General features: G+C 36.3%; 1 protein-coding gene across 2 annotated transcripts in view; it reads left to right on the plus strand.

Moving 5' to 3' along the window:
- The window catches only part of VWC2 (von Willebrand factor C domain containing 2), a 188217-nt gene that overhangs the window by 46823 nt on the left and 127427 nt on the right, over positions 1-13967 (plus strand). The gene's annotated exons all lie outside the window — the stretch shown is intronic.

Raw genomic sequence — 13967 nt, forward strand, 5'->3', positions numbered from 1 at the left:
AATAAGGATTGCTCTTCCACTGTAGATTTCTCATGTTAATCATGACATGCATTCTGCATCCTTTTTTATATACGTAGGCAGTGGAATCAGATCTGTGACATCAGAGGATTTCTGATTCTTTCACTGTATTTCCTGTGTATATTGTATAGGGAAAATGTGAGTGACTTGACCACTTTACGAGATGAGGATGAAGAGGGCTGTGGCCGTAATATGTTTTTGCAAGTGAAAATGTAAGACAAGAATGGGAAGAGCTCAGAATTTAGAGTCTAAATGATGTGATAACAAATCTGTCATTCCTACATTCATGAATGGTCCTTTCTTCATTTCTAAAATGAAGAAATTCAAACAGATGATCTCTAAGGTTTCTTCTGGCTCTAAATCTATGACATAAGAAACAAAATAATAGCAGGAGAGAGAAGATTGCGAAATACATTAGACTAAGGAGAATTCTCCTTTCAGAATACATACATACATATATGTGTATATATATATATTCATATGTATATATATATATTCATATATATAGAAGCTGAGGAGACTTATTATTTTTCCAATATGCAGTGGCCTCAAGGACATGAGCTGTGTTTTCTATTTAAATTTTAATTTTTTTAATATTTTGCGGTGCTTACTAAGCATGGTTCTGGGCACAGTGTAAGTGTTTATTACTTCTTGACTGAAGTAGAAGAATCAAGTAAACTCTTGAATTGTATATTGATATACTTGATGTGAAAACTCCATGTCTCTTGGCAAGTCCATTAGAATGTTGTGTCTTGCGATACTCCTTATGCACACTCATTCTGTAACAGATCAGTTTCATCATATTTGCTCCTAGGTATGTTAACTATCAGGCAAAGAAAACTAAATAAAAGGCTTCTCTTTGAATAAAGTTTATTAAGTAAGCATTCATTTTCTAGTATTCTGTTTTCAAAAATGATTTGAAAGTGTATAGAGAAAATATATGTTGCCCTGCACCAAACCGATGACATTTTTGGACTTTGACACACATGAATTGCTCTTTCAATTCAGTTAAGTTCAATTCAGCATTCATTAAGCACCTACTGTGTTTGAGCTGATGCTTTTATTAGCTATTAGCTCCTTGAAATGTTAAATATCCAGACATATTCCTTGGATTTGGACCAGCTATACAGTACCTATGTGTCCCAGAGCCTGGCCCACCTCCTGCTTCCTGAGTATGATTAGCACCAACTTTTTACATACACACACACACAAATACACACACACGTGTGTGTGTGTGTGTATTTGTGTGTGTGTGTATAAATATATATGTATGTATGTGTGTGTACAGATATAGATATATATTTTTTTCAAAGCTTACACTGTGGAAGAGGCCACAGCTTTCCAAATATTCATCCACCTTGTTTGAAGTAAAGATAAAATCATTTAAGGTCTCTAAGATTGTTGGGGTTTTTAAATTTTAAGGTTTTTTGTTTTTCTTTTTTTTTGCTATTATTTAGCAGAAAGGCATTTAAATGACAAAGAGGGAAATTACAAATGCCCTGTTCTGCCCAGAGATAAACTGATGCAGCCTCATGACCAAGCAGGAAGCATCTGAGAGAGCCATTTTTTTCCTGGATAGATCTAAATGGAAGGATAGATCTACATGGAAGGATAGATCTAAATGGAAAATCCAGCAAATACAAAGTTAGAGGCCAGGCCCAGTCACTAACAGAGTGCTGAATTCTAAGGAGCTGAAAGGAAAGTGGGGTCCTATAGCAGGAGTGACGATTCAAGGGGAAAGGTCAATACCAGATGAAGAGGAAAGGAACGTATTAGGAATTGATCATCTTTATGATTCGTTCGGATTCCCCAAAGGTTAATTATCATCATAGTTGTTTAAATGGTTCCTGTTTGGTTTCAGTACCTGCTTCTCCTGAGATGTCATCAGGTTCATAGGTTTGGCCAATATGTTTCTTTCTGACTGATCCATGATTGTAACCAGCATACCCTACTAACAAATTTACAGAGAAGTGTTTAAAAGAGAGCACTTGTCCTCATTGAAATTTAAATGGAGTAAGGTATTAATTTTCTTAGCTCATTTTATCCTTTAGTGACTTAATTCACCATCTTTTCTATGAATCAGTTCTGGGTCAATCCTGATGTTTTTTAAAAAGTTATTTTAAAAATACTAAAAGATTTCAGAAATCTCATCAAAATAGCTACATATCAGGACTTTAGAAGACTGATGGGAAAGCAAGCCTCCACCTCTCAGTAGAGAGGAAGTGCACTATGGGTGCAGAATGAGACATACTTTTTCAGACATATTTAGTACATTGGTTTCTTTTGCTTTACTATTCTTTTCATTATAAGATAGTGTTCTTTGGGGATGAAAGTGACAGGGGTGTTTTTAATAAGTGGGGGGTCATCAATGAAATTTTTTTTAAAAAGAAAACTACTATTAAAATATTTCTTTTCCATAGATTAGTAAATATCACAGAAATCTTTCAATAAAAATTACATAACCCAATAACACTATGCATTAAGGAAGTTGCCTGTTTCAGGATTAAACTATGTAATTCTCTAAAGTTTCCTTATAACACATCTACCTGATATCTTAGCTTTGAGCCTTGTGTATTATTTAGAATCTAGAACGTAGAATCGGAGCATGTTAGAGCTGGAAAGAACATTAGAGATCATCTGGTCCATCTTCATGAATTTAGAGATGTGGAAAACGAAGACCTGAATGGCCAAGGGATTTTTCCAAGGTTAATCCCCCTTTTCTAGTCAAGCTACCTTGCTAGCTGTACCATGTGCATGACATTGCATCTCCCAGTGCCAGACTCAAGTGAATCCTCATGCTTGAGATGCCCTCCTTTCCCACTTCTTTCATGTAAAATTCTTAACTTTTTTCAAAGCACGTCATAGAGCTTGTATGAGGCTTTTTGTGATCTCCCCTCAGTTAATAGTCATTTTCTTTACTGTTACCTAATATCTACATATTTATAGCCTCTAAATAGAATGTAATTATCTTGGGAGCAGGGCCTGTTTTAGTTGTTGATTTTACTTTTTTTTTTTTTATTTTTAAGGATATTTTAGTATCCTTCCTGCCTAATGCATTATACCTTGTACATAGTAGGTACTTGATAAATATGTTGAACTGAATTGAAATGGAAGAGCCAAGACTTGAACCTTATGACTCTAAAATTAGGATTCTGTCTAATGTTCTCTTAACTTTGACAAAGGGAATATCATTTGAGAGTTTTTTGTGTATGAAACCCACGAGACAAGACTAAATTTGTCATCATTGTTGGATGCTCTCGTTTTCATTGGCTGGGTCTTAATGAATGATTCACAATATTCAGATCCTCTCCTGATCCCAAAGGAAACATCAACATTTCAGTGAGGAAAAAATACTATTAATGACCCATAAATTTATTTGAGGACAAAAAAGAGTTATTATGTAAAAAATAGCACATCCAAGTTATATTTTTTTCATGTCTATATAAGATTAATTTGGGTGAGTCTGAACCTTGCCTTAAATTCCCTGTTTGACTTTCAGTGGTTAATATCTACTTCTCACAACAGAGAAAAAATATAATTTAGTTGCTACTTGCCAAGCCAGTTGCTTGCTATGAAGCATCATCAAAGCAGCAAAAGTATAAAGTTGAGTGCCTCGAATATAAATAAATGATCACAAATCAAATAAAACTTAATATATTCACTTTGTTGACTTGTACAGATCAATCACTGTGGATTTTTTTAATAAGGTGGAGCTTTATGGAGGTATTTTTCTATGGTACTAAGAGTTTGTGTTTTATTGACTTTCATGAGTACATGCTTTCTCAAGTGATGGACTGACTTCAAAGGTTGAGAGATTCTGTATGATTAAAGTCAATCCCACAGTCCTGGATATTTATCTGAATATTATCTGAATATTAAATGGGTTATAAGACTCCAGAGTCAGAGGAGACAAAACAATAAAAATAGTGAAAGTAGATTAAGTTATAATCTATCAGTAGATCAAGAAGTGAGTTCTGTTATGAGGGAAGATGATGACTTACTGCCATTTTCTGCTCCGAAGATCATCTGGTTAGTAATCTAGCCCTAGAGACACTTGTCCTCTCTGGGCTTCAGTTCTTGCATTTGTAAAATGAGGGGGTTTATAACAAATGATTTCTAAGGGCTCTTCCTGGTCTAAAATTCCACAGTTCTATACTTGAATTCTTTCTACCTTTTCAGTAGTTTAGTTGTTTCAGTCATGTCCCACTCTACATGACCTCATTTGGGGTTTTCTTGGCAAAGATACTGGAGTAGTTTGCCATTTATTTCTTTTTACCTTAGTCTCCTCATTTGTGGAGTAGAAATAATAGTGAAAGATGGGAAAATCATGATTATCAAGAAGACTGGCTATTCTGGGTGGTTGAGTAAATGAGTGACTAAATGAAGGAGTGAATGAAGAAGTTGTAATGTTAAATAAAATGTTTGAAGAATCTAAAAGCAGAAAAAAACCATATGAAAGTAGTAGACAGTCTAGTATCATTCTAGTGATGATGTGGAACCAACCCCTAAGAAATTCTCTGAAATTTTTATTTTTAGGAAAATATTCCAAAAAAAAAAATTCAAATACTGCAACATTTTGGAAAAGACTACCTCAAAATATTTCCAAAGCAATTTTCTTTGAGTTCTGAAATAGGTTGTTATTCATCCATTCCCTCCCTCCCTCCTTCCTTCCATCCATTCATTCATTTAATACAATTTTCATTGAATACCTACTCTGTATGACAAAAGGCATTTTGATTGAAATGGATGATTATTAATGTTGTATGCAATTATTTAATGCAGAAGACCATAGTTTAAAAAATTATAAGAAGCATGGCTTTAAAAAAATGTAGAGGTCCCTAAAAGTAATGCAGACAAGCTAAAGAACAGGTGAAAATGTAGAATGAAATTTGGAAGAGAAAAGGGAAGAGATGAAGTTTAAAGAGAATATCTGATGTGCTGTTTTAAGGTTTGCATTATTTAGAAAGAATATATAGTAAGAGAAAGAAAATGTAGCAAAATGAATTTCAGCTTTTATATTGATATGTGAATTAACTCTTTTGATAACTGTGGAGTTACATGGGCATGGGCCTCTTATAGAGGATAAGTAGCCAAAGAGACTTCTTGGTCTTCAGCCAGCTTAGCATGTTCCCCTTTCTTCTCTCTTGTGAGCCCAAGTCCATCTCCGCCATCATTATTGTTACTATCCTTTCCTCTACTTGAATAGGCTTCTTCTACCCTTCTCTGCCGTTTCATGTAAGCATGCTTTGTAAAGGTTTTTTGTTGTTGCCATTTCTTATTAGTATCAACCAAACAAGTTTAAAATGCCTAATAAAAGGGAAAAGCTGTAGAGAAATTATAGATAAGAATGTGTAACATGTGAGGATTAGACTAGTCAATCTCTAAGTTCCCTTCCATTTACAATCCCAAGTGTTAAGAGCTAACCAAAGTCTTCAATGATATTTAAATGTAGCAAGATCTAATCTAGAGGCAGGTAGGTGGTACAGTGGATAAAATACTGGACTGGTGCTCAGGAAGATTTGAGCTTAAATACTGCCTCAGATACTTACTAGCTATAGCACTCCAGGCAAGTCACTTAACCTCTGTCTGCCTCAGTTTCCTCATCAGTAAAATAGAAATAACAATTGCACCTCTCTCCCAGGTTGTTTGAAAAGATAAAATGAAATAGCATTTGTAAAGTGCTTTGCAAACCTTAAAGTGCTGTATAAATGCTAGCTTTTCTTATCTCACATGGCTGTTTGGAAAGAGATTTGTAAGAGATATTTGTAAAAAGCTTAGCACAGTCCCTGGAATATAGTAGATGCTTAATATATGTATATTTCTTATTCTCCATTTTTCCTACCTCCTCCTCCAATTAACCTTTCTTAATTCCTTTCCTTTATGGATTCATATTTTTGTTAGCCTGGGAAGAGATCTATAACTAGGAATGAGAATAACATGCATGATGAAAAGCAGTTAAGTCAGTTTTGTTGGACCATAGAATACATGAAGTGGAAAAACACATAAGTTTGAAAAGGTAGGCTGGAAGCAGAAAGCAGTGAGCTTTAAATGCCAAATGGTGAAATTTGCATTTTATCCTAGAAGTGATAGGGACTCACTGGATATTTTTGAGCAGGGGAGTGACATGGTCATATTTGTACTATTGGAATATCACTTTCACAGCCATGTGGGAGATGAATTGGAGAAGGGAGGGACTTTAGGCAAGAAGATAAATTAGAATGTTACTGTAGTTATCTAGGTGAGATGTAAAGAGGGACTAAACTAGTGTGGTAGCCAGAGGAGGGGTAGGATGCAGATAAGTATGAGGGATATTGTTAATAAGACTTTAACACTGATCCAATTAGGGGGGGCAGGGGGAAAGAGTGGGGAGCTGAGAGTGATTCCAAAGTCACTCTTCTATGTGTCTAGAAGGTTGGTGGTGCCAACAACAGGAGTTTGGAAGAGGGATAGGTTTTAGGGGAAAAATAATTAGTTCTATGTTGAATATATTGAGATTGATCTGATTATGGGACAACCAGTTGAAAATGTCCAATAGGAAGTTGATGATATATGACCAGAGCTTAGGAGAAAGATAAGACTGACTCTGTAGCTTGAGAAGTTGCAGAGATAATAACTGAATACATCAGAGCTGATGAAAGATAGAGAGACAGGAGAAAATTGTCAATATGGTGGAAGATATCACAGATGACTATACAAAGCACCAAGTCAAGGAATTCTTAACCATATTTGTATCTTAACCATATATCTGTTCCTTTGGCAGTCTGGTGATTTCTATAATCCTGTTCTCAGAATAAAGTTTTTAAATGCATAAAATAAAATACATAAGATTACAAAGAAAATCCATTATATTGAAATATAATTATCAAAATATTTTTAAATGAAGTTCACCAAATACTGGTAAGAAGGGATATTGTGAAAGGAAACAGAGAGAAAAGTACAGGTAGGGGGAAAAAAGGATGGAGGGAAATATACAGTTAGCAATCATAGCTGTGAATAGAATGGAATGAACTCTCCTGTAAAATGGAAGAGGATAGCAGAGTGGATTAAAAATCAGGATCCCACAATATGTTATTTACAAGAAACACATTTGAAGCAGAGAAACACAGAGTAAAGACTGCAGCAGAATATATTATGCTTCAACTGAAGTCAAAAAAATAAAAGAAGCAGGAATAGAAATCCTGATCTCAGACAAAGCAAAAGCAAAAACAGATCTAATTGAAAGAGACAAGGAAGGAAATTATATTTTGCTAAAAGGTACCATAGATACCATAATGTCAATACTAAATGTATATATGCACCAAGTGGTATAGTATCCAAATTTTTAGAGAAGATATTTTTTAAAATTTATTTATTTAACTTTTAACATTCATTTTCACAAAATTTTGGGTTCCAAATTTTCTCCCCATTTGTCCACTCCTCCCACCCCAAAACACTGAGCATTCTGATTACCCCATCACCAATTTGCCCTCTCTTCTAACATCCCTCTCTTCCTTTGTCCCAATCTTCTCTTTTGTCTTGTAGGGGGAGATAACTTTCTGTACCCCATTACCTGTATTTTTTATTTCCTGGTAGCAAGAAGAGTACTTGACAGTTCTTCCTAAAACTTTGAGTTCCAACTTCTCTTCATCCCTCCCTCCCCACCCATTCCCTTTGGGAAGGCAAGCAATTCAATATAGGCCATATCTGTGTAATTTTGCAAATGACTTCCATGACAGTCGTGTTGTGTAAGACTATATATATTTCCCTCCATCCTGTCCTGCCCCCCATTGCTTCTATTCTCTCTTTTGATCCTGTCGCTCCCCAAGAGTGTTGACTTCAAATTGCTCTCTCCTCCCATTGCCCTCCCTTCCATCCTCCCCCCACCCCGTGCTTATCCCTTTCTCCCCCAGTTTCTTGTATTGTAAGATAGATTTTCATACCAAAATGAGTGTGCATTTTATTCCTTCCTTTAGTGGAATGTGATAAGAGTAAACTTCATGTTTTTCTCTCACCTCCCCTCTTTTTCCCTCCACTAAAAAGTCTTTTGCCTGCCTCTTTTATGAGAGATAATTTGCCCCATTCCATTTCTCCCTTTCTCCTCCCAATGTATTTCTCTCTCACTGCTTAATTTCATTTTTTTAAGATATGATCCCATTCTATTCCATTCACTCTGTGCTCTCTGTCTGTCTGTGTGTGTGTGCGTGTGTGTGTGTGTGTGTGTGTATGTATGTATGTAATCCCACCCACTACCCAGATACTGAAAAGTTTCAAGGGTTACAAATATTGTCTTTCCATGTAGGAATGTAAACAGTTCAACTTTAGTAAAGTCCCTTATGACTTCTCTTTGCTGTTTACCTTTTCATGCTTCTCTTCACTCTTGTGTTTGAAAGTCAAATTTTCTTTTCAGTTCTGATCTTTTCATCAAGAATGCTTGAAAGTCTTCAATTTCATTGAAAGACCATTTTTTCCCCTGAAGTATTATACTCAGTTTTGCTGGGTAGGTGATTCTTGGTTTTAGTCCTAGTTCCTTTGAATTCTGTAATATCCTATAGCATGCCCTTCAATCCCTTAATGTAGAAGCTGCTAGATCTTGTGTTATCCTGATTGTATTTCCACAATCCTTGAATTGTTTCTTTCTAGCTGCTTGCAATATTTTCTCCTTGACCTGGGAACTCTGGAATTTGGCCACAATGTTCCTAGGAGTTTCTCTTTTTGGATCTCTTTCAGGAGGTGATTGGTGGATTCCTTGAATACCTATTTTGCCCTCTGGTTCTAGAATATCAGAGCAGTTTTCCTTGATAATTTCATGAAAGATGATGTCTAGGCTCTTTTTTTGATCATGGCTTTGAGGTAGTCCCATAATTTTTAAATTTTCTCTCCTGGATCTATTTTCCAGGTCAGTTGCTTTTCCAATGAGATATTTCACATTCTCTTCCATTTTTTCATTCTTGTGGTTTTATTTTGTGATTTCTTGGTTTCTCATAAAGTCATTAGCCTCCATCTGTTCCATTCCAATTTTGAAAGAACTATTTTCTTCAGTGAGCTTTTGAACCTCCTTTTCCATTTGGCTAATTCTGCTTTTGAAAGCATTCTTCTCCTCATTGGCTTTTTGAACCTCTTTTGCCAATTGAGTTAGCCTATTTTTCAAGGTGTTATTTTCTTCAGCATTTTTTGGGGTCTCCTTTAGGAAGGTGTTGACCTGCTTTTCATGCTTTTCTTTCATCTCTCTCATTTCTCTTCCCAGTTTTTCCTCCACCTCTCTAACTTGATTTTCAAAATCCTTTTTGAGCTCTTCCATGGCCTGAGCCCATTGAATATTAATTATGGATGTTTGGAATACAGAAGCCTTGACTCTTTTGTCTTTCCCTGATGGTAAGCATTGTTCTTCCTCATCAAAAAGGATGGGAGGAGATATCTGTTCACCAAGAAAGTAGCCTTCTATGGTCTTATTTTTTTTCCCTTTTCTGGGCATTTTCCCAGCGAGTGACTTGACTTCTGAGTGTCCTCTCCACACCCATCTCACCTCCAGATCCTCCCAGCCAGAGCTTGGGGTCTGAGATTCAAATGCTGATTCCCAGCCTCAGGGCTTTGGGCGGGGGCAGTGCTGCTATTCAATGTGAGATTAAGTTAAGGTGCTCAGGTGGGGGCAGGGCAGCCACATGGGGCTCAGTTCCCTCAGGGGGTTTATGTGGAGATCTTCAACAATGGATCCTGGCTCCTGCCTGCTTTGGGAGCCCTTGTTTGCTGCTGCCTCAGCTGCTGCCTCCCAAGGGGGCCTGAGTTATGGAGACACCCCACTCCCCTCTCAGCAAGCCAAAAAGTCTCTCTCACTGACCTTTGCGCCTGTGGGTGGAGAGACCTGCGTGGCTGCTGGAGATTCTGTCCCTGAAGCCCACTTGGATCTGCTCCTCTCAGTGCCGTGTGGTCAAGGCAGGGCTGGGCTCTGCTCTGGGTCTGGTGCGCAATGGACCTTTTGGGTCAGTTTTTCAGATCTCTCTGGAACAGAAATCTCCTCTACTCCGTTGTTCTGTGGCTTCCACTGCTCCAGAATTTGTTGGGAGTTCTTCTTTACAGGTATTTTATGGGCTGTGGGTGAGGAGATAGCGTATGTGTATCTTTCTACTCTGCCATCTTGGCTTCTAGAGAAGATATTAAGTAAGTTGGGGTGGAGCAAACACGGTTGCATAGAAGCAGGAACCAGCTGGAGCTCTTCCTCCAAAGCCCTCAAAAAACCTGTAAAAATGACTCTAAACAAATTCTAGAGAAGAAGAAACCACAAAAGGACAGACTGAAGCAAATTTCCAACCCAAGACAATCTAGAAGATAGTCAGGAAGGGTCTATCACACCAAGCTGGGAGCAAAGGACAGTTCAGTGTAGGCACTGGGTTTGGATAGAGCTAGAGCAGGCCTTAGGGGACTGAATCGCTGGCAGCTGTTGTGGGTTCCAGACTTCTGAACCCACAAATGCCAAAGACACTTTCAAAGGTCAATGGGAATGGTCTCTCACTTGGCTGAGAGGGATCTGGTCCCAGGCCCAGGGAGGCAGCAGCCACTGCTGAATCAGAGGCTGCTTCTGGAGCCACACACTTAACAAAATACTCAAAAGTCAAGTAATTGGCTGGGGAAAGTGAACAAATTGGGGGGAAAGAAACAGACTATAGTTTCTTACTTTCTTGATGAAGAGGTATTTTTCTTATGTCATTGGTGACAAGGAAGATCAAAACACACAATGAAGAAGACAACAAAGCCAAAGCTCCTACATCAAAAGACTCCAAGAAAAATGTGAAGTGGTCTCAGGCCATGGAAGAGCTCAAAAAGGATTTTGAAAATCAAGTAAGAGAAGTAGAGAAAATATTGTGAAGAGAAATGAAGGTGATGCAAGAAAATCATTAAAAATGAGTCAACAGCTTGCTAAAGGAAATCCAAAAAACAAATGCAGAAGAAAACAGCAGCTTTAAAATCAGACTAACTCAAATGACAGAAGAAGTCCAAAAAGCCAATGAGGAGAAGAATGCCCTAAAAAGCAGAATGGATTAAATGGAAAAAGAGGTCTAAAAGCTCACTGAAGAAAATAATTCCTTAAAAATTAGAATGAAACAAATGGAAGCTAGTGAATTTATGAGACACCAAGAAATTATAAAAACAAAACCAATAGAATGAAAAAAATAGAAGACAATATGAAGTATCTCATTGGAAAAGCAACTGACCTGGAAAAGAGATCCAGGAGAGATAATTTTAAAATTATTGGACTACCTGAAATGCATAATCAAAAAAAAAAAGAGCCTAGACATTATCTTTCAAGAAATTATCAAGGAAAATTGCCCAGATATTCTAGTACCACAGGTTAAAATAGAAATAGAAAGAATCCACCAATCACCTCCTGAAAGAGATCCCTAAAGGAACCCTCCTATGAATATTATAGCCAAATTCCAGATTTCCCAGGTCAAGGAGAAAATATTACAAGCAGCTAGAAAGAAATAATTCCAGTATTGAGGAAACAACCAAATAACACAAGATTTATCAGCTTCTAAGGAACTGGAGAGCTTTGGAATATGATATTCCAGAGGTCAAAAGAGATAGGATTAAAACCCAGGATCATCTACCTAGCAAAACTGAGTATCATATTTCAGGGGAAATAAATGGAACTTCAAAGAAATAGAGGACTTCCAAGTTTTCTTGTTGAAAAGACCAGAGTTGAACAGAAAATTGACTTTCAAATACAAGAATCAGGAGAAGCATGAAAAGGTAAAGAAGGAAGAGAAATCATAAGAGAGTTATTAAAATTGAACTGTTTACATTCCTGCGTGGAAAAATGATTTATGTAACTCACAAGACCTTTCTCAGTATTAGCATAGTTGGAGGGTATATATGTATGTATATGTGTATGTGTATGTACATGTAGAGAGAGAGAGACAGAGAGCATAGGGTAAGCTGAATATGAAGGGATCATATCTAAAAAAGGAAATGAAGTATTTAGAGGAATGTAGAGGGAGAAAGAGAAAGGGAGAGGTAGAGTGTAGTAAATAATTTCACAGAAAAGAGGCAAGAATGGAGCAGAAGAAAGGGAAGATGAGAGGGAATAAGTGAGCTTTCCTTTCATAGGATTTGGTTTCAGGAGGGAATCACATACACACTCAATTGTGTATAGAAGTTTGTCTTACCCTACAGGAAAGCAGGGGGAAAGGGGAGAAGAGAGGGGGGATAATAGAAGGGATGGCAGAATGGAGGAAGGGATAACTGGAAGCAAACACTTTGGTAGAGGGACAGGTCAAAAGAGAGAATAGAATAAATGGAGGGCAGAATAGAACAGAGGGAAATATAGTTAGTCTTTCACAACATGACTTCTATGGAAGTGTTTTGCATGACTATACACATGTATAATCTATATCAAATTACTTGCCTTCACAGTGAGGTTTGGGAGGAAGAAAGGGAGAGAATGTGGAACTCAAAGCTTTAAAAATAAATGTTAAAAATTGTTTTTACATGCAACTAGGAAATAAGATATATAGGCAATAGAGTGTAGAAATCTATCTTGCCCAACAGGACAATGGAAGGGAAGGGGATGGGGGAGAGGGGGGAGGGGTGGTGATACAAAGGAGGGCAAATTGGAGGAAAAGGTAATCAGAATATATGCTGTCCTGGGGTGGGGGGTGGAAATGGGGTGAACATTTGAAATTCAAAATTTTATGGAAGTTAATGTTGTAAACTGAAAATAAATTGATAAAGAAAACCTAAATATGAAATTATGTAACTTACAGGAAAAAAAGACAGCAAAACTATACTAGTAGGGGACCTCAACTTCCCCCACTCAGAACTAAATAAATCTAACCACAAAATAAATAAGAAAGAATTTAAGGAGGTGAATAGAATTTTAGAAAAGTTAGATATGATAGACCTATAGAGAAAAATGAATGGGGATAGAAAGGAATATAATTTTTTCCCAGTGGTACATGGTACCTACTCAAAAATTGATCATGTATGAGGGCATGAAAACCTCACAATTATCAAATGCAGAAAGGCATAAACATTAAATGCATCTTTTTCAAGATGTAATAAAAATTGCATGTAATAAAGGTCCATGGAAAGACAGATTAAAAATCAATTGGAAACTAAATAATCTAATATCGAAGAATGAGTAGGTCAAACAACAAATCATAGATACATTCAATAATTTCTTCAAAAAGAATGACAAAAATGAGAAAGCAGTCAAAATTTATGGAATGCAGCCAAATCAGTACTTAGGGGAAATTTTATATCTCTAATTACTTACATGAATAAAATAGAGAAAGAGCAGATCCATGAATTGGGCATGCAATTTAAAAAGCTAGGGGAAAAAAATTAAAAATCCCCAATTAAACACCAAATTAGAAATTCTGAAAATCAAAGGAGTGATTAATAAAATTGAAAGTAAGAAAACTATTGAACTAATAAATAAAACTAACAACTAGTTTTATGGGAAAAAGCAATAAAATAAATAAACCTCTGGTTAATTTGATTAATAAAAAGAAAGAAAATCAAATTACCAATATCAAAAATGAAAAGGATGAATTCACCAACAATGAAGAGGAAATTAAAGCGATAATTAGGAGTTATTTTGCCCAACTGTAGGCTAATAAATCTGACACTCTAAGTGAAATGGATGAATATTTATGAAAATACAAATTGCCCAGATTAACAGAAGAGGAATAAAATACTTAAATAACCCTGTTTCAGAAAAAAAAAAAGAAATTGAACAAGCCATCAGTGAATTCTCTAAGAAAAAATCCTCAGGGCCAGATGGGTAGATAAGCAAGTGAATTCTACCAAACATTTAAACAATTACTTTGTTCACCTATTTGTAAAAATAGGTGAAGAAGGCCTTTTACCAAATTCTTTTTATGACACAAATATGGTGCTGATACCAAAACCAGGAAAAGCCAAAACAGTGAAAGAAAATTATAGAGGTACCACATCACACCTATCCAATTCAA

The sequence above is a fragment of the Notamacropus eugenii genome, chromosome 3 (genome assembly GCF_028372415.1).
Source record: "Notamacropus eugenii isolate mMacEug1 chromosome 3, mMacEug1.pri_v2, whole genome shotgun sequence".
NCBI lineage: Eukaryota > Metazoa > Chordata > Mammalia > Diprotodontia > Macropodidae > Notamacropus > Notamacropus eugenii.